The sequence below is a fragment of the Callorhinchus milii genome, unplaced genomic scaffold (genome assembly GCF_018977255.1).
Source record: "Callorhinchus milii isolate IMCB2004 unplaced genomic scaffold, IMCB_Cmil_1.0 Scaffold5, whole genome shotgun sequence".
Classification (NCBI taxonomy): domain Eukaryota; kingdom Metazoa; phylum Chordata; class Chondrichthyes; order Chimaeriformes; family Callorhinchidae; genus Callorhinchus; species Callorhinchus milii.
Genome location: NW_024704746.1, coordinates 58176526 through 58197925, shown reverse-complemented (window position 1 = coordinate 58197925; position 21400 = coordinate 58176526). Strand labels below are relative to the sequence as shown.

At 36.7% G+C, this 21400-nt stretch overlaps 1 non-coding gene across 1 annotated transcript; it reads right to left on the bottom strand.

Annotated features, from left to right (window-relative positions):
- Positions 1-16460: 16460 nt before the first annotated feature.
- On the bottom strand, positions 16461-16539 carry trnaa-ugc. The gene has a single exon. It is a non-coding gene; the product is annotated as a tRNA-Ala (tRNA).
- Between the last annotated feature and the right edge of the window lie 4861 nt (positions 16540-21400).

Genomic DNA, 21400 nt, shown 5'->3' with positions numbered 1-21400 from the left:
TGGAACATCGACAGGACCTGGAAGGATGGACCAGTCACTGGGGACAGGGAGTCATCCTTGGATACTACATATATATATATAACATTATATTGTGCACCGTATTATACAATTTGTGTCAATCTGGCTCAGTTGGTATGACTCTGAGCTGCTACCCTGCAAGAAGGGTGCTATACAAATGCAAGTTGTTGTTGTTGACTCTTGTCTCTGAGTCACAAGGTTGTGGGTTGTGAGCTCATGTTGGGACTTTGAACAGACTGGGCTGATGCTCCAGTATGGTGCTAGCGGAGCATTGCATTGTTGGAGGTGCTGTTCTTCAGATGAGATGTTAAACCTAAACTTGTTCAGCTGGACATTAAACACTCATGGTACTATTCAAAAAAAAAAGAGATTCTCATGGTGTTCAGGTCAACAATCTCCCAAACAAAATTGGTCAATCACTTCATGTTTGTTTGTGGGTCATTGCTGTGTGCAAATCAGCCGGTGCATTCATTTACAAAATATGCAGCTGCTACACTTTACCCTGTGAATAATCCTGTGAAGCTCTTTGAGACTCCTTCCTACATAAAAGGTGCTGTATCAAATGCAAAAAAAAACCTTTCGCCCAAGAAGAGGAAAGAGGAGGAATCTAAAAGTCAGCATAATTATGGTGTTTAACAGCTTTGCCAACTGTTGCATAGCAACATTGAAATATGTTATCTGTCAACATAATATTTGATATTACCCATGCTGTGAAATCTAAACTTTATTCAAAATGCTCAGACCACAGTGGATGAAAATCCTGTCAATGCAATTACAAGATGCATTATTTTCATTTCTTCCTGCACCATTTTGGCTATTCTGTCACGTGTACTAGTCATGTACTGATCTCCAGTGACTTTGATCTGAAAACCTCAAATCAAAATAGGGACAAGAATATTTGTATAAATGAGTGAGTAGTGTGCATTGCTTGAAGGCATTCTTAAAACTCCTGTAAACTACCAAATCTGGAGTTTATAGACTTTTAATATTCTGGAGCATTTCTAACAGGAGTAGGCTATTCAGCACATTAACTCTGTTCTGCCATTTTATTTGATCATGGCAGTTCTGTTTTTTTTTTCATTTCACTCCCTTTTCACCACTCTTATTTATGTAGCTAACTCATTTTGAAACCTCAAAAATGATCTCAATGGTTTTAAGGGCAGTGCATGCATGTTACATTCTCACAACCCTGTGTGGCAGTAAATATTTTATCTTTGCTGAAACATTCGCCTCTTTTTCCCATTATTGATCTTGTGGTTATTATTGATGTTTACGAATGAGTGACTAACATTCAGGACTGGGCATCCATTTAAACATGTGTATTCATCTCCTCAAAAATGTACACAGATTTCTCTGTCAGGCTTAATGAAGTGTGTACAATCGACACTTCAATATATGCACATGAATTTGTTGCCCTGACAATTCTCAGCCAGACTATAATCAATGGCAGGTGGAAGATGTAGTCTTCAGTCTTGTGATTCTTGACCCAACAACCTTCTCTCCCCCCCCACCTTCCAGCGGGATACTGGTGAATTATAAATTTTGTAAATTACTATACTGCAGTGCAACAAAAGTGTCTGAAACTAATGAGGTTGGGACTCCCTGTCTTTATATTGGAAAGCAACAAATATCTGCATGAAATGCAGAGGATTCGTCACATCGATCGACCTGAGGGAGTTGTATGTTCATTAATTTTTTTTGAAAAAGAAGATAACTTATCTGCAAGGAAATGCAAACAGACTCACCATTGAACCACCGGGCTCTTCCGGGCACCCACAGAGTTTATCTTAGTCGGTACCTGCTGAGCTGCATTTAAACTTCATGTTCAATTAAACCAGTGTTGTGTGAACCAGCAATGAAATACAAAACGTTCAAATGGGATATGCTCCCCAAGTCATTTTTGAGCCCAACAATTGTGAGGACATTGAGGTTCATAAACAGCCAGACATTCACTTAAAGGATAAAAGGGCTGGCATTTTCTGTGGTGTGATAATATACCAAAAATGTTCATACTTCTATTTAGCTTTAAATGTTGTAATATTTTAAAGTCAGAAGCTAACCAAGCCTTTGCTTTCTGGCTCTTTTCAGATGATGTTAAGTCCATGAATGGCAGAATAATAATAATCCCTGCATTTGATACAGCATCTTTGAAACGTCTCAAAATACTTCACAGGATTTATTGTGAGAGTGACTTTTTTGTATTTGTAGATACAAACAGGTACGGCTGTTTATGACAGACAACTTTGTTGCAGCTCCTCTCTTATTGGCATGCTGAAGTTCTCTTGCACAGTCTGCTTTGAATGGGTCAATTTTGAGGATTAATTCTTCTAAGTGTTAATGTGAGGTTGTGCATTGACAGCATTGACTGACTGAGGGAGAATAACCAAGAGCCATTTTCTGGGAGCAGATAAATAGCAAAGTACTAATTACATAAGCTCCTGTAGGAATGAATTAATCCGCTAGTAATTAAAGAAATACAGATCGGATGTCTCGACATGCTACAGCCCGGAGGAGCGAATGCCTTTGTCTGGTTTGTGAGGACATTCATTCTTTTGCAGAGTATGCTGAAAGGGAATAGAGATTCTCCAGAAGAAGTCAGAATCATGCTTTTCAGTGTTCCACAGGTTAAACAATATTCAATAAAACAAAATAAAGTGTGTATATATTTTTTTCCTAATGAACTCAAAGAATTATTGATGATTTATTGATTATATGAATTAGGAAGGTCCAAATGTAATATCTGGACAATGATGAGTCAGCTAATCTCACTTTAAAACAGCAGTTAGGGCACTGCAGGGAAGGGAATTACAAAATAGAGAACAATTCTTCTAACAAATGCAGTACAAAGGAGATAATATGCAAATTAGAGTTAAACCTGTTAAAAGCGAAACTGAAGAACATTATTTCCTACAACAAGTTATGGGAATGGGGAATTAACTATCCCAGAAAACTCATAATAATAATAATAATAATCCTTGCATTTGATATAGCGCTTTTCACGTAGGGAGGACGTCCCAAAGCGCTTCACAGAACATACTGCAAAGTGAATTGACTGTATATTTGTGGGCGAACGCGGCAGCCAATTGCGCACAGCAATGTCCCACAAACAGTCGTAGATTGAAAATGACCAATTAATTATTGTTTTTAGTTTTTGAAGGGATTATTATTAGGCGTGTGGAGTAAGGAAACTTGCCCAAGGTTTCGCCTTGCCTGGTATTGAACTCAGGTCTCTCACTTGCAAAGCGAGTGCTCTAACTACTGAGCTACAGGACTCCACAGGACTCTCATAGATGCAGAATAAATTGAAATGTTAACAGGGAGATAGATAAAAAATGATGGGTGTTATGGGATACAGAAAACAACAAATGGAAATCAATATGTAAAATATAAAGAAAGGTGCTATATCAATTATAACTTTTTAATGCCGAGACAGCTCTATCATTGTCAAGTATTTTATTTTTAGTCAAACTAGTGCTGAATTGGTTAACCTGAAGGATTATTGGCCAGTTAAAAAACCGCTTCTCTTTTCAAATAGTATCATGAGATGTATAATATCCATCTGAACAGTTACATAGGGCTTCAATTTAATGTCTCATCCAAACGAGGGTACCTCTGGCAATTGAAGCACTCTCAGAGTAAGCTTCTTGGAAAGCCAGCCTTATTATGAGCAATCAAAACCAAATAAAACTACTCATTTAGTTCAGTGAATAATGATACAAAATAATATTCTGAATGCTTCGTCATATTTCCCATTTCTAGTATTTTCCTCATGTCTAGGCACATTTCCAAGGTAGGTTTTCAGTGTACATCTGTCTAAGCACAATTATTCTGTGTGGCACATTGCTGCAGTATTTTTCTGTTGTCTAGGCACATTTTCAGAGTACTTTCCTCCTTTGTGGACACATTACCAGAGTATGATCCTCTACCAGGCCACAGTTTGCTCACTGTATACACTGGTAATCTCACAAGCTACTGATTGTGAAATCATTTAGTGTTTCCCACTGCCTGTTTCTCATTTGCTACTTAAAATGTCTAAACGCAGGGTTGCCAAGTGGAAAATTCCAATAGTTTGTAATCAAATGGATTTGTCGCCAATTACTTTGAAAGTATCCTTTACCAACCAACATAAGGAAAACCCTTTCTATTTACTCTGAAATGATTTCTGTGTTTCTGAATTCATGGACAATCTATGTTACATAATAAGGATGTTGGCTCAGGAAGCAGCAATCAAACATCAAGTTCCAATGTTATATGCACAATTCCAGGCAGGGCGAAACCTTGGGCAAGTTTCCTTACTCCACACGCCTAATAATAATCCCTCCAAAAAAAAACACAATAATTAAATTGGTCATTTTCAATCTACGACTGTTTGTGGGACATTGCTGTGCGCAATTGGCTGCCGCGTTCGCCCACAAATATATAGTCAATTCACTTTACAGTGTGTTCTGTGAAGCGCTTTGGGACGTCCTCCCGACGTGAAAAGCGCTATATCAAATGCAAGGATTATTATTATTATTATTATTATTATTATTATTATTACTGACTAAACCACTCCCTCTTTCCTCTCTTTGAACGCATGTCTCAAAACTTTGATCACACTTTCGTTCATCATTCCCTTCCCCAATCCCCTCGACTTCCAACCCCAGCTCGGATGTCCATTCAGCACGGTGAAATGTGTTGAGATATCCTCCCGGCATGAAATATAAATTGCATAAATAATCACTCACTTATCGCTGCATTAAGGCTCATTTGTAACAGTACCGGTTTCCTGTGGTCTCAAACCATGTGCTGCTATTATCCGTACCTTATTATCCAATTGCCTCCAAGATTGTCCCAGAGCAAACATCCTATTCTAATTGGCCCAATCCTATTCTAATTGGTAGAACCTTAGTTGCTGCTTACCTGGATGGTTGGTAATTTTAAAATAACAGATTCACACACTTCAATTCATAAAAAATACAATATTGGGCAAACTGTCTCAAGCTATTTTTGCCCACTTCTCTCAGCAACTCTTCCATCTAGCAGATTGATTTGTCCTTTAGACAATGACATTCAATTGATCTCAGGCCAATTCATTTGAAACACTAAATTAATGTTAAACAAGGGGAAGTACAGTGAACATCAAGGTGTATTTTAAATAAGCAGTTGTATTAACCATGAAATAAGGAACATAAGGATAATAATAATAATAATAATCCTTGCATTTGATATAGCGCTTTTCATGTCGGGAGGACGTCCCAAAGCGCTTCACAGAACACACTGTAAAGTGAATTGACTGTATATTTGTGGGCAAACGCGGCAGCCAATTGCGCACAGCAATGTCCCACAAACAGTCGTAGATTGAAAATGACCAATTTATTATTGTTTTTGGTTTTGAAGGGATTATTATTAGGCGTGTGGAGTAAGGAAACTTGCCCAAGGTTTCGCCCTGACCTGCCTGGAATTGAACTCAGGTCTCTCGCTTGCAAAGCGAGTGCTCTAACCACTGAGCTACAGGACTCCACAAAGGATGAAGTTATGAGGTGGGACATACAGATGTGGCAAACAACTCTTCCTCTGTGCTCAAGACTAAAGATGATGGAAACAAATGATTGGATATATTCACATTAGTGCTTAGATCATTCATTACATTACTGAATGAGAGATATAACTTCTGTAATAATATAATAATAATAATAATAATCCTTGCATTTGATATAGCGCTTTTCACGTCAGGAGGACGTCCCAAAGCGCTTCACAGAACACACTGTAAAGTGAATTGACTGTATATTTGTGGGCGAACGCGGCAGCCAATTGCGCACAGCAATGTCCCACAAACAGTCGTAGATTGAAAATGACCAATTTAATTATTGTTTTTGGTTTTTTGGAGGGATTATTATTAGGCGTGTGGAGTAAGGAAACTTGCCCAAGGTTTCGCCCTGCCTGGAATTGAACTCAGGTCTCTCGCTTGCAAAGCGAGTGCTCTAACCACTGAGCTACAGGACTCCACGTAGTGCATCACAAACATCTCCATTAATATTGGTGGTCTGCATTACCTCCAAGGGGATCCATTTCAAGGTCCTCACCCTCCTTACAAATCCATCCCCTCTCTGGTTCCTCCTTATATCTCTGATCTCTTCCTATCCTACTCTGCCCGTCCCCTCTGCTCAGCTAAGTTCAGCTTGCTGCATGTCTCCCATACTTTCTATGCCACCATTGGTGGCTGAACCTTCAATTCTTATGCTCATAACATCTGGAACTCCTTTGCTCTTCCACTCCATTTCTCTTCCCTTTTTCTGTTTTTAAGATTCCCTTCAAATTCCTACCTCTTTGAATACATCTGTGGCCACCCTTGCTCAGCATCCAAATGCATGCCTGTGAAATGCTCTGAGATATTATCTTACGTAAATAGTGCTCTATAAATGCAAGTTGTTGTTGGACAAATACCAGTCATTCAATACCCTTTTACATTATGAACACATATTGGAAGAGGTTATTTCTCTGCTTCATCAGGACAATCAAAATATTTCTATAATACTGCGCAGTCCAATTGCACACAGCATAGAATAATACTATAACTATACTATACTATAACATGGTTCTGAAGATGTAGCAGAGTATTTTGGTGCTTGCAATAATCTGCTAGTCACAATGAACGTGAAAGCCGGCAATCCATCTCCTCACAGTTCTAGAGTATGCTCATTGGTACTCTTTTGAAGCTTCTAAAGTCTGGTTTATGGGCTCAGCATGTGATTCTTTATTGCTGATGTGACGCTGTCAAGGAATGTGTGAATGATCTGAACTCCCAGAGCTCAGTACAGTCCATTGACAATAATTTTTATTGCCAGCTGGCCCAAAAAATGGACTGCGGTGATTGACATGGACAATCCTTGAATTGAGAAAGCATCCAATCTCACAACAGCACTGTCAATGAGTATACTGTCCATCTGTTAACAACCCAATATTTTGTTTGACCTGTCCTTTTGAGGTTTCATTGAAAGCCTTGGCAAGCTATGTGGTTCAGGCTGGTTAAAATCCAATCCACATTCTGGGGTCCCAAGGCTTGGTTCTTACTAACATTCATTTAATACTCTCCAGAATTAGATAATCAAGATGTGTCTCTCTGGGGAGAGCATGCATATTCTGTTCTTAACATGGGAATTTCCATGTGCTGGTAGCATACATGGAACTCTCAGTTTGGTTTGGATAATCTTCAGCATGGTGATGGGTTTCTGCACTTGTCAGGCATCTGGCTAACACAAATCAATGTCCATTAAAATTATTTGCAAGTATGAAAAACAACAAGAATCATAACATTTAATGTTGGGATCAGCAATAACCCATTTTTATTTTAAAGTGCTGGGTGAAATTTCACAAGATTGGTTTGGATTAAGAAGATCCTTGGGCCCACTTGATTTTGTTTTCAGTTCATCTAATCTATTTGTGACTTCTTAAAACATTGAATCATCAAATCCCAACTGATCCATTCAGCCCCTCACTCTATTAAGGTCAATACATGTGTATCATCTAGCCTTAAGAAGGGTAAGAAGGTGGTGTCTCCCTGTGCTCAAAATGTCTCTGAGCAGTCATGTCTCAGAAACCCAGGTTATATGTATTAATCAAGGCATTGCTGACAGCCATCTGTCTGGTTTACTAATGTGACTTGGAGGTGTATTTACTCCCTAAACCCAAAGTTAGAATAAGTAGGAAGATCCCAATGAGATGAAGATTGTAAAACTGACCAGAAGCTTCCAAACAGGCTAATTGATCTGTGACATAACTTGATTAAAATGTAGCTTTCCTTTCAGCTGAAATAAAGGCTGACTTGTTTCCAAAGATCAAGTGGTTATTTCTTGCCATTATACTGAGTAATTATTATGATTATATATAATGTTCCACTAGATCATTGAAATTACCATTGAGTTTAAATTAATATACAAAATAAAATTGATTTGTTACCACACACAGCAATTGAGCATTAATACTCACATTTAAAGGCTAGACACTCTTCATGGCTGGATGCAGGATGATCAGTTATTAATATTATCATTTGAAGACACTTCAGTCTTCAGGTTAGTAACTCCATATGTGTAATTCTAAATTCTAGTCATATTATTGGAGCAATGAAAATCACAGTAAAACATACAGTACTTCATTCAAATTCAATTTAGATGTTGTAACATTGGTTTAAAACTGGAATGTAAAAGTTCCACCTACCACCACTCCCACTCTTGCTTGTTTGTTTGACAGTTTGGAGCAGTGCAAATAATTCAACTGGAAGATAACTTTCAAACAAATTTTGCTATAAATGTGAGACCTAGAAATAGATTCCTGTTGTTAATCGCTAACCACATTCAAAATAGGTTAGAACAAATTTATCAATCAAATTACCTCCTTTTACAGTCCAACACTGGTAGGTTCTTCTCCATGAGGCATAATATACAATACCTATGTTGTTCTCTATTTCATCTGATTTATTACATGGACAGTCTGACATAGACAGACTGGTAAAATGGGCCGACACGTGACAGATGAAGTTTAATGTGGAGAAATGTGAAGTGATGCATTTTGGGAGGAAGAACGTGGAGAGGTATTATAAGCTGATGGTCAAAACATTGACAATCTTAAACGGGGTGAAAGAACAGAGAGACCTGGGGATTCATATAAGTAAATCTTTTAAAGTGGCAGGTCAGGGAGATAAAGCTGTCAAAAAGTTTTAAAAAAACACAGGATACTAGGCTTTATAAATAGGGCATAGAAAACAAAAGTCAGGAAGTTATGATGAACCTTTATAAAACACTGATTAGGCCTCAGCGAGAGATTGTGTTCAGTTCTGGGCCTCACACTTTAGGAAGGATGTCAAGCATTGGAGAGTTTGCAAAGAAGATTTACCAGGATGGTACCAGAAAATGTTTTTCACACAGTGAGTTATTCGGATCTGGAATGCATTGCCTGAAAGGATGGTGGAAGTCAATTCGATAACAACTTTTAAGAGAGAAGTACATAATTATTTGGGGAGGAAAAGTTTGCAGGGCTATTGGGAGAGGGATTGAATTGGATAGCTCTTTTCAAAGAGCCAGCACAGACACGATAGGCCGAATGTCCTCCTTGAATGCTGTATAATTTTGATTGTATGATTCTGTGATAGGCCAATTATTTACAAAGTTCAGTAAAAGATTTGTATATGGCAAGTCTTTGATCCTATTTAACTGGACTGGGACACTGACTTCACTGAGGCGAAACTGAGATAGACACAGAGTGGAGTTCCATTGACCTTAGCTCTGCTTCCAACACTGCTGAGATTTGCTATTTACAAAACATTTTGCTGATTTTCTTAAGTTAGATCCCACATGTAAACATGAGAATATTCTCTATTGGTCACTAGATCACAAGATTAGCTTGCAAGAAGAAGGCCCTACAGCCCATTTGATCTTAGTCTTTCAGAACACCAACCCTAACTATTTTCCCATCACAGGATTACATTGTTTTTTCTTGAATAAGACCAAGCCTTCAGACACCCTTGCTGGCAAGTAAAGGAACCCAAGCTACCTGAAACATATTCACATATTGGTTATCCTCCTAACTCAGTCAGTTAATCAGCTGAACGTGGTTATTGTAGAGAATTGTCTTTATTATGGTTGCAGAATTTATATTTTGACCTATTTCAATAACAAACTGTAAAATAATAATAATAATAATAATAATAATAATCCTTGCATTTGATATAGCGCTTTTCACGTCGGGAGGACGTCCCAAAGCACTTCACAGAACACACTGTAAAGTGAATTGACTGTATATTTGTGGGCGAACGCGGCAGCCAATTGCGCACAGCAATGTCCCACAAACAGTCGTAGATTGAAAATGACCAATGTATTATTGTTTTGTTTTTTTGGAGGGATTATTATTAGGAGTGTGGAGTAAGGAAACTTGCCCAAGGTTTCGCCCTGTGCCTGGAATTGAACTCAGGTCTCTCACTTGCAAAGCGAGTGCTCTAACCACTGAGCTACAGGACTCCACAAGGTTGAACACCAATAATAAAATATTTCTGTAATAAATTACATTTTAATATGATTTCCAAATAGCCAGGGAAAAGGAAGAAACAGCAATAAATGTGGATTTTGTAGCTCATCAGTTGCATTGAATTACTCATTGACTTCAAGCTGTTATAACCAGACTTCAATACACATGCATATTTATTTAGATCAGTGGTGGCCAACCTTTATGGGGAATAATGCAGGAATGTGAAGAATATAGAGTGCTTAGTAAAGTGGGCAGTTAGGTGTCAAATGTAGTATATTGTAGAGAAATGTGAAGTAGTACTATTTTTAAGGAAAACAAACAAAAAAGGAAGTCCACCTGAAATATTATAGGTGCCAAGACACTCCAAGACACTACCCTGCATCAACGGCGCTATATAAATACAAGTTGTTGTTCTTAACTACATTATAATAATCCTTATTTAATATAGTACCTTTCATATTGGGAGGATATCACTCAGCACATTACTGTGAACTTTTGTGTGAAGTGACTGTGTATTTTGAGGTACAGCAATGAGGAATACAGTATGCTCGTGATAACTCGTCCCCAGCTTAGCTTGTCACTATCACTCAAGTATTTATGCTGTCAATGTTCCGGCAGCATTTATTTGCATATTTATACAGATGTCTAACCCAACATTATGGACAACTTGTAACTTTTCCCTTGGAGTGATGAGTTGTCAGATGTTTACTGTAATGATAAATGGTGATAACGGATGATGCCATTACATAGATTTTTAAAGGTGGGAACACAGGCAGTAAAGGAAAGAGGATTCTGGTTTTAATAAAGAGAAGCATTGAATATAAAAGCAAGACAAGTATGTTTAATTCATGCAAAACGTTAGTTGGGAGTATTGTGTGCAATTGTTGAGTGTTCCATTTCAGAAAGGACAGAAACATGCAGTGTAGACTCATGCGAATGATACCAGGGATCAGCAGTTATAGTTATGATCATTGGCTCGAAAAATTGGGTTCCTGAAGGAACATAGAAGGTTAAGAGGGGTTTCAATAGAGTTCTTAAAATTGAGAGGTTTTGAAAGGATAAATAGTGAAAACTATTTCCTGCTGTTTGGATAATCGGTAATATTGGGAAATAAGATCATCGATGTTACTGGAAGAATTAATAGATGTGGATACTTTGAATTGAATAACTTGTATCCAAGGGGACTATATTTTATGTTACATGCTGTCTATCTTTACAATTCATTCCAGGCATCTCTAAAACTCAGAGATTTTTAGCAAGTTGTCAAAATCCAAACAAGCCTGAAGAGTTTTCACGCTGTGTAAGGAGATTATGAAGGTTCCCTCCTCCATGTTGTAAATCTTGGTTTATTGGACATATTAACACCCTCGGGGAGGGATTTTATAAAGGCTTTTGCAAAAAAAGGAATTTCAATCAGTTTAGAGAACATGGAATTGAATCTCATGTTGAATTCTGGAAACATTTTCACGTGAATTAACGTTTTGTCAATTGTGAAAATCAGCAACTATGATAAAATTAACACTCAAATATTCTGGAGTGATTCAAAGCTTTACTTCCTTTCTATACAGTAACAACACATTACATTACATTTGGGTTGCTATACAGTTTAGAGTTGTTTAGGTTTTAACTTATCAGCATGATTTGGAATCTGTTGTCCTTTTCCCTTATTTGTGGTGCGAGGATACTTGATGGAATGAAAATACCACTGATTCAACATCTGAAATGTAACAGCTTGTTCTGCAAAATATTCACAGAACTCCACTCCACATGCACCATTTTTATAAATAGCTGTAAAGGGATAAATGTGAGTTGTGTTTCTGTGTAATTAAGAATTTATGAGCTGTGATCAAAACAACATTAGATTGTCATTCTCACTGGGAATGATTCTGTCTCAGGTGTGCACACAAATCATTTATATTTGTGACGTTTTTACATATAAATATTAGTTATGTAAATGCAATGTTATAATTTTCTCAGTGCTGGTTTAGAAATAGGATAAACAAAGCTATAAATCACAACTGCAAATAACGCACATAATCACTAGCTTGAGACATTATCACTAAACAGAGACACTAACATGCCACACAGGTGAATTAAGCAATATTAATTTTTTAACACTGACGAGCTCTTAGCTGCAGTTGGGTAATGAGTGGGAAAGGCACCACTGAGCTGACAGCTCCTACCAATTACGGCATTTGCAACACAATTGCAAATTATTTATATTTGTTCTGTTTTAAAAACAGCTTCAGTGCTTGGGGCCACACAGAGGACTTTAATTGATGTGTCTTTTGTACATCAATCATAAAATAATTCTGTGGCAATAGCCCAACTCCTGGCTTTTTAGTATGTTATTAAGTGATAAATATGCTCGGGTAATGCATTGGTGGTTGCACAGTAAGCACTGCTATAATGCACATCCAATTACTGACACTGATAGATTAACTCAAAGTTGGGAGAATTCAAATCTACTTTCTCAACAAGCAAGAATGAGAGCAAAATTTAAGCTGCAAAGCAACCAAATTTTACAGAAATGTGAATGTTTATTGTAGTGAAAGCAATTAAAAGATGGAGCTCTGCATATTTACCATCACAATACCGCATTCATAATTCATTGCCATACATTAGTTTATGTAAAGTGCCTCATTCCAACTCTCAGAGATACAATAGTTCTTCAACATTCCCTGAACTCAACAGGCAGATGTAAAAGACAATGTTTCTTGGTACTTATTCATAAATATGAATTGATGAGTGAGCGATAAAAGAGCTCTTGAATGTTCAATGGACAAATACACAAAAAAAGAAAAGAATTAGAAATAACTAATGTTTTACACTCTGCTTTCTATAAATTTACTGGTTAGTTGATGCACTTGTTTTATAATAATCCTTGTATTTAATGTAGTATCACTGCCTCGAGACATATCAAAGTGCTGCGCAGGATTTTACTGTGAATTATTGTGATTGTAAGCAAACTTGGCAGCTAATTTGAGCAATGCAATGTCCCTCAAACAGCCATGAAGTGAATGACAAAGATTATTTGGAGATGGTTGGCTAGGACACTGGGAGAAATCCCTCCCTTCCAATTTGTATAAATTAAAACTATCACAAATGAATCCAAGGAATTTTTTACAAATCGATTCAATGGTTTGGCTCACATCACACACAGCTTTCATGTTTGGGGAATGAATTGTGGATGATATAGATTAGCGGATCTTCAGAGGGTGCCTGAATCTCACAATTCACAAATACACTGAACATTTAGAAATTCTGTAACAGTGTAATTATTTTAATTCTTGCATATCTTGTGAAGGTGCAGAATTCTCAGCCCCAGAAAGCTATAGAGGTGAAATCCATTGTGTTGACTGCAATGGGTTAATTCTGTATTATATTTAATTTAAATAAAATTATTGACTTATCTATCTTATGTTTTCAGACATCGAGATAACATCGAGATCACAGAGGCAGGTGTTCATATATTTTATTTAAGAAAACTTTCGTGTAGCAATGCACAAAAAGGCATACTTACCAATCAGGGAAACAGTGTAATTATTATCTTCAACTTTAGGCTAGTTTGTGACTAATTACTTATACCCCTGAAAAAACATATCAAATGCTGTCCTTGATCATTAACTCATGCTATAGTTTACTTAAGTGGACAAAGACTTAAAACAACTCACATTTGTTACACCCACACTCCACTCCACCCTCACTACTGCTTCTCAGAGTTTGAGACTGTCAACAAACTCTTGTACTCTCATACCAAAACCCCACATATCATACATTCTATCTCTACCACACTATCATAATTAATGATTAATACAGTCACTGATCATTTGTATCAAGATTACAAAAGTTCTTAGTAAACTCTCATTTAAAGCCATAGCAATACAAATGTTCTGTAACTTCCATTAAAAACAAAATACATAATAAACAGCATATGAGTCAACTGAACAAAATCTAATGGTTTTGAATATTAAAAATATATTGATTAAATAATATATTGATTACAAATATGTGTCATACTGGCAAAGCTTCAGCATTAGTATATATATTCCCATGATTCATCATTCTTATACCAAAACAACTCACCCATGATGCTAAAATTGGAATATTTAAAAGATACATAGACAGATACTTGGGTAGTAGTAGTAGTCGTGGAGTCCTGTAGCTCAGTGGTAAGAGAACTTGCTTTGCAAGCGACAGACCTGAGTTCAATTCCAGGCAGGGCAAAACCTTGGGCAAGTTTCCTTACTCCACACGCCTAATAATAATCCCTCCAAAAAACAATAATAAATTGGTCATTTTCAATCCACGACTGTTTGTGGGACATTGCTGTGCACAATTGGCTGCCGCGTTCGCCCACAAATATACAGTCAATTCACTTTACAGTGTGTTCTGTGAAGCGCTTTGGGACGTCCTCCCGATGTGAAAAGCGCTATATCAACTGCGAGGATTATTATTATTATTATTATTATTATTATTATTATTATTATTATTATTATTATTATTATTATTATTATTATTATTATTATTATTATTATTATTATTATTATTATTATTATTATTATTATTATTATTATTATATTCAGTGCTCCAAGGCACTACCCTGCATGAAGGGTGATGTATAAATGTAAATTGTTGTTGTATAAAGAGGTATTGTGAAAGGGTGGAACATTTAAGATATGACAATATCCATTAAACTAATGGAAGAGGCTTTATGACCCCGAATTGCATGTTCCTGTTCTGCTATTTCCCTATGCTACACTGCCTTGACAATTGTATTTTGTTTTAGAAATGAATGAATTATGAAGTGCATACAATGAAAACCTCACTCAATTCCTAAATAGAGTTGAACATCGAGCTCTGAACAATGCTGACGTATAGCATTGCTGCTGAACTGCCATCTCTCAGAATGAGTATGAGATGTAAAAGGCTCCACAATGAAGATCACAAGATTGGTTTAGATGAAGAAGGTCCTTTGATCCACCTGATCTCATCTTTCAAAAATACTCACCATATCATAGAATCATAGAATTATACAGCACAGAAGGAGACCATTCAGCTCATCGTGTCTGTGCCGACTCTTTGAAAAGCACTATCCGCTTTCTCCCCTTAGCCCTGCAAACTTGTCCTCCCCAATCATCTTTCCATCAATCAGAATCAAGCTGTTTCTTAAAATGATATCCTAGCCTGACAGCATCAGAAATGACATCTGAGCATCTCGGTCTTAAGCACCCTTCCTGGTAAATTGTTCCAGTTGTTAATTACCCTCTAGGTAAAAAAAAGAAACCTCCTTTTGCTTGTTATGAAATTTCTCTTTACAACTCTAAACATATGTTCTCTTGTTTTCCTGTCTCGGTGCATCTGAAAGTTTGTTCTGGATTAGTTTTTCAATCCAATTTAAAATTATACACACCTCTATAAAGTCTTCTCTGGGGGAATCTCCTTTCAAAACTGAAAAGCTTCAGGTTTTCCAATTGCTGCTCATAGCTTATTTCTCTAACACTGGGGATCATTGTCATTGCTCTCCTCTGCACTATCTTGAGTATGACGTCTGGGGAACAGAACTCAAATGAATTGGATGAATTGGCATACTGCAGCAGGATGGAGTGGTGAAACTGACGAAAATAGCCTTTAAATTTATAACCTTCTCAGTCTGAACCTCAGTCCTCATGCATTGCTCTTCAGAGAGGACACAATAAGTACCTTTTTGGCTGTAAATTCTTGTAGGTATACACTATAGAGGTAGAGTCTTTTTCTGTTTTGTTTCCCATTTCATTGTGGAGCCTTTTACATCTCATACTCATTCTGAGAGATGGCAGTTCAGCAGCAATGCTATACGTCAGCAGCTAAATGTCAAAGACGTATTCCAAAATAATTATAACAATCCTTGCATTTGATATAGTGGAGTCCTGTAGCTCAGTGGTTAGAGCACTCACTTTGCAAGTGAGAGACCTGAGTTCAATTCCAGGCAGGGCGAAACCTTGGGCAAGTTTCCTTACTCCACACGCCTAATAATAATCCCTTCAAAAACCAAAAACAATAATTCATTGGTCATTTTCAATCTACGACTGTTTGTGGGACATTGCTGTGCGCAATTGGCTGCCGCGTTCGCCCACAAATATACAGTCAATTCACTTTACAGTGTGTTCTGTGAAGCGCTTTGGGACGTCCTCCTGACGTGAAAAGCGCTATATCAAATGCAAGGATTATTATTATTATTATTATTATATAGCACTTTTCATGTCTTCTGGATGTCTTAAAGCACTTCACAGAATATACTGTAAAGTGAATTAACTTTATATTTGTGGACAAAACGTGGCAGCCAATTGCACATAGCAGTGGTTGACAAACAGTCGTGGATTGAAGTGACCAATGCTTTTATTGATTTTTTTTCTTGAGGGATTATTATTAGGTGTGTGGAGTAAGGAAACTTGCCCAAGGTTTTGCCCTGCTGGGAATCGAACCCAGGTCTCTCGCTTGCAAGGCGAGTGCTCTAACCACTGAGCTACAGGATTCCTGACATAAATAGGACATAAAGAAATGTGTTCAGTTTTTTAAGCTGACCTGAGCACCTCTAAATTCCATCACAATTGAGAACTAAAGTCATGATTCATAATGATTCACAACTCGTAATCAGATTTGTTTTGACCCCAATTGCAGGTAAATTGGTAGATTTTAACACCCTACAGAAAACAATGTCATCCCAAATAAACCCAAAGTGAATAATTCATTCTGTCAGAAAATTGTTTGAAAATGCGTTTTCAGACAAAACACAATTTTCATTGGAAAAGTGGCATAGAATTGCCAATACATGGAAAGTAGTCCCCATTATGTTCACCGGCTTTTATTTTAACTGTAATTGCCTTACATTGTAAATACTGTTGTTTTGCATTTCGCTTCATAAGGATCTGGTAATAGAACATATTCTGCTTGGCATTATTGTCAAATCAGATTTCATTTTTAATGTTTTGTTTAAGTAGATGCAATCATCACTTGTTAACGACAGTTGACAGTTCCTGATAAATCATAATAAGTGAGAAAGGCCTCATAACTAATAAGCATAGTGTTCTGCTATGATATGTGCAAAGTGGAAAAATGGATACACTTAGACTACGAAAAGGTCTCTATCAATAGGCCTAACCAATTGACATTTCCCACGCTCAATAGGCACCATGATATTGGTGTATAATATGACAAACTTTACTTAAAACAAAAAAAGGCTTATATTTGTCTTAATGTTTCAGACCTTTCTCAATCTAAATAGGATTGTGACAAGTTTTATCTTATCCATTTAATAATAATCCTTGCATTTGATATAGTGTCTTATCATGTTGTCAAGACATTTCAGAAAGTGTAATGACTATGTATTTGGAGACGAACGGAGCAGCAATGTCCTAATGTACTACAAACAGCCATGAAGTGAATGACCAATCTTATTTGGGGGATTGTTGGCCCAGAGTCCAGGAGGAACTCCCTTCTCTTTTTAAATAGTGCCCTGGGATCTTTAACATCTACCTGAACAAACAGACAGAGCCTCAGTTTAACATTTCATCCAATGGAAGGCAGCACGCCGTCAGCTCTGCTTTGGAGAGTCAGCCTAGACTGTGAGTTTAAAGTCCTGACATAGAGCTTGAACCCACAACCTTTTGACTCAGAGGTAAGAGTGCTACCAACTAAGCCAGGCTGGCATTTCAATAGTCCAGTCTTTTTCACAGACAGTGCCAAACATTTGATATAGTGCAAAGATATCAGGAGGACCCAAAGTACTTCACAGGATTTACTGTGCAATGGAGTGTGTTTTTTATGCAAATAACTTACAGTTACAAATGACTTGCATTTAAGTTTATTCCTGACAGAAATATATGTAAGCTAATGCTTCTAAAATATGAAGTATCATACCTCCATAGGTTGAACTCCAGTCCCAGAGAAACATGCCACACAGGTTAAATAGCTTTAAGTATATGAGTCTACTGCAATCACATGGCATCACAGTGTTCCAAGAAATTTGCCACATCCACCTGTTGATAATAATATAAATAATAATAATCCTTACATTTGATATAGAAGCTTATCACCTTGTCGAGACATCTCAAAGTGCTTCACGGAATATACTGTAAAGTGAATTGACTGTCATTTTGACTGAAATTTTGATGAGTTCTGCAGTGCCTAAGGCACAAAGGAACAGCCCCACTTCACTCTGTTTTTGGTAGCTGCCTACATTGTGGAGTCCTGTAGCTCAGTGGGTGGAGTCCTGTAGCTCAGTGGTTAGAGCACTCGCTTTGCAAGTGAGAGACCTGAGTTCAATTCCAGGCAGAGCGAAACCTTGGGCAAGTTTCCTTACTCCACACGCCTAATAATAATCCCTCCAAAAAACCAAAAACAATAATAAATTGGCCATTTTCAGTCTACGACTGTTTGTGGGATATTTCTGTGTGCAATTGGCTGCCGCGTTCGCCCACAAATATACAGTCAATTCACTTTACAGTGTGTTCTGTGAAGCGCTTTGGGACGTCCTCCCGACGTGAAAAGCGCTATGTCAAATGCAAGGATTATTATTATAAGTGGCAAATGGAATTTCAATTCGGAATGATGTGAATTAGTGCAATATTGGAACAAAGAAATAATGTAACTTGAGTCAGTAATGTGCTTAATGGGTAGAGAAGCAGAGCAACTGAGAAGTATAAATCTCAAGGGCTTTTAAATTGGAGATGCATGTAGATAGATCATAAACAAATTAAATTGCAGGTTTGTATACATATTGTATATTTATTTATATTTATGCCCATATATATATATACATATATAGGCATAAATAAAGGAACAAAGAGGAAATACAGTAATTAATTTATACAAGACATTTATGTTAGGTCACAGTTAAAATATTGCAAATAGTCTTGGAATGATGAAAAAGACATTATAGCCATGGAAAGCTTAAAGCACCGATATACTAGGGTAAACCAGGAATGAGATGTTTTCAAAATATTGGTAATGAGAGTGCCAATATTGGTTAATTAGAGAAACACAGAAGGTACGCTTGTTTCCAAAGAAGCAGAGCAAGTTGAGAAGAAAACTAATAGAGGTTTTCGAAATGATGCATAGTTTTGATACTCAGAGTAAATAGAGAATAGGGTCAATTTTGCAGTGCTTCTTAACAGATTTCATAAAGAGTTCCAAGTCATTCTGATTAGAGGACACTCTATTCTGAAAATAGATTGAGTTGGAGCTGAGCTCCTGGGAGTCAGAGTCATGAACCTTCAGATTTCTTAATTAATTACTGATTTCTAAATTAATTAATTGATTTCTAAATTAATTAACTGATTTCTAAATGTTTAATTAATTTCTAAATTGATTAATTAATTTCTAAATGAATTAACTGAGTTCTAAATTAATTGAGAAATCTTTTAAGATGTACTGTAAAAATCAACCCCATTCTTTCTATTGATCAGTGAATCAATGTGAAATACGTAAATCAAAATTGACTGTTGATATTAAATGGTAAGGAGAAACAGCAAAGGAATAGGATTTGACCAGAAATCTCCAGTCCGAGGAAGCAAACACCTGCAAAGGCATGTTAGGCCAAATGGCTTCCTTCTGTTCTGTAAATACGCTGATTTCTCTGTTTCTTCTTACGACAACTTAGAAACATTTGAAAATGAACATCACAAATCTGAATTTGAGGCTACAGAAGCATATAAAATTTGAAGACTGTTTGGAAAGTGATGGAGAGATATTGCTCAATTGTCATTTGGAAAATTATTTTGTAGCTTTGCTTCCAGCTGACACTTGAGTCATTGAAAGAAAATCCACCAAACATACAAACTTTTCTCAGATACTCCTTAGTGCTGAGTTTGTGCTGCTTAGAGTGAAGCTTTAAATTGGGGCTGAACCCCAATTTCAGCATTATGCACATGCTAAATAATAATAATAATCTTTGCATTTGGCATTTGATATAGTGCCTTTTCACGTCTTCTCGACGTCTCAAAGCGCTTCACAGAATATACTGTAAAGTAAATTGACTGCATATTTTGTGGGCAAAACATTCACTTGACTTTCCTTCTTATTCCTCACTCATAGCTTCAACTTTGTGTAACTGGTGTTTGAGAGCTTCACAATTTGCCCACATCAACCTTGTTAATCCTCTGTATACAACAACAGCTTGCATTTATATAGTGCACTTCACGTGGGGTAGTATCTCAGGGTATCATCTTAAAAACATCAGACTGGTCACTTCACAATCTCCTGATTAGGAAATAGATCAAGTGTGATACCTTTGGGTTGCGAGAAGTCTAATTTGCGGCATTGCTTAATAACAATGTACCAATTTAAAGATGGTTACTGGCAAACAGTATGGATTGAATAATAATTTCATTTTGTTTAGCAACAAGACTTTTTTTAAGGCATGATGTTTTTATTAAAGATAAACTTGTATTTATTAATAGTTTTATTTAGCATGATTAATGCTCACCCATGTTTGAACTTTAATCATCTTATTGTCTCACCACTTGAATGTGAAGACTTGGATTTTTTTCAATAAACAAGCTTATGTCAGAGCATTTTCATGGATGATTAACAATTTACTGCATTATGTGCAAATTAGTCCTACGTTTGATGAAGAAGAAAACGTTTCATAACTGTCAACAGACAAAAATTCTCTACACATCAGATCAGAGATTATTTGCCAGCCTTTGTGAAATGTTGTAACTGCTGCCAAAAAGGAAAGCACTTTTTTCCCCTCAAGTGATATACCAATATTACCAGCAGGAATTTAAAATAAAAGTCACTTGAGCATTTGAATTCCATTGACGGAAAGTAATCTAAGAGGAACAACTCCTGCGGAAGCCAACTTGTTGCAAACCATTTAGTACAGAAGAATTATGCGTGACTGACTGTGTTATGAAGTCCAGAGACTTTATACACAATGAGAGTTTATACATAATGGGGTGCCTGTGGCAGATCATATACCCTGCTGAACACAATCCAGCACTGCATGAGAAAATTGAGTGGCACCGAGGAATCTATAATGAAAGACAAATGGTTTCTGTCTCCTTCGCCGACACATCAAATGTTTCACAAATTACTTCCCAATGGTAGTCATATAATAATTGCAAATAATTTTAAGAACCAACATATTTTTTTAAAAAGGAAACCAAAGTGTATTTTTATTGTTTGTATATTCTGAAGCAAGTTGTCAGCTTGACACATAATTTTAAGTTGATTTATCACCTAGAATATCACTCACAAAATATACACAGCCACATCACTTTACCAGAATATTCAGTGAAGTGCTTTGACACATTTCAATGACGTAATAAGGCACTTTATAAAAATGCAAGGATTATTGTTATTCTTATATTTACATTTCAGTTCCATGTTCAGCATTTTA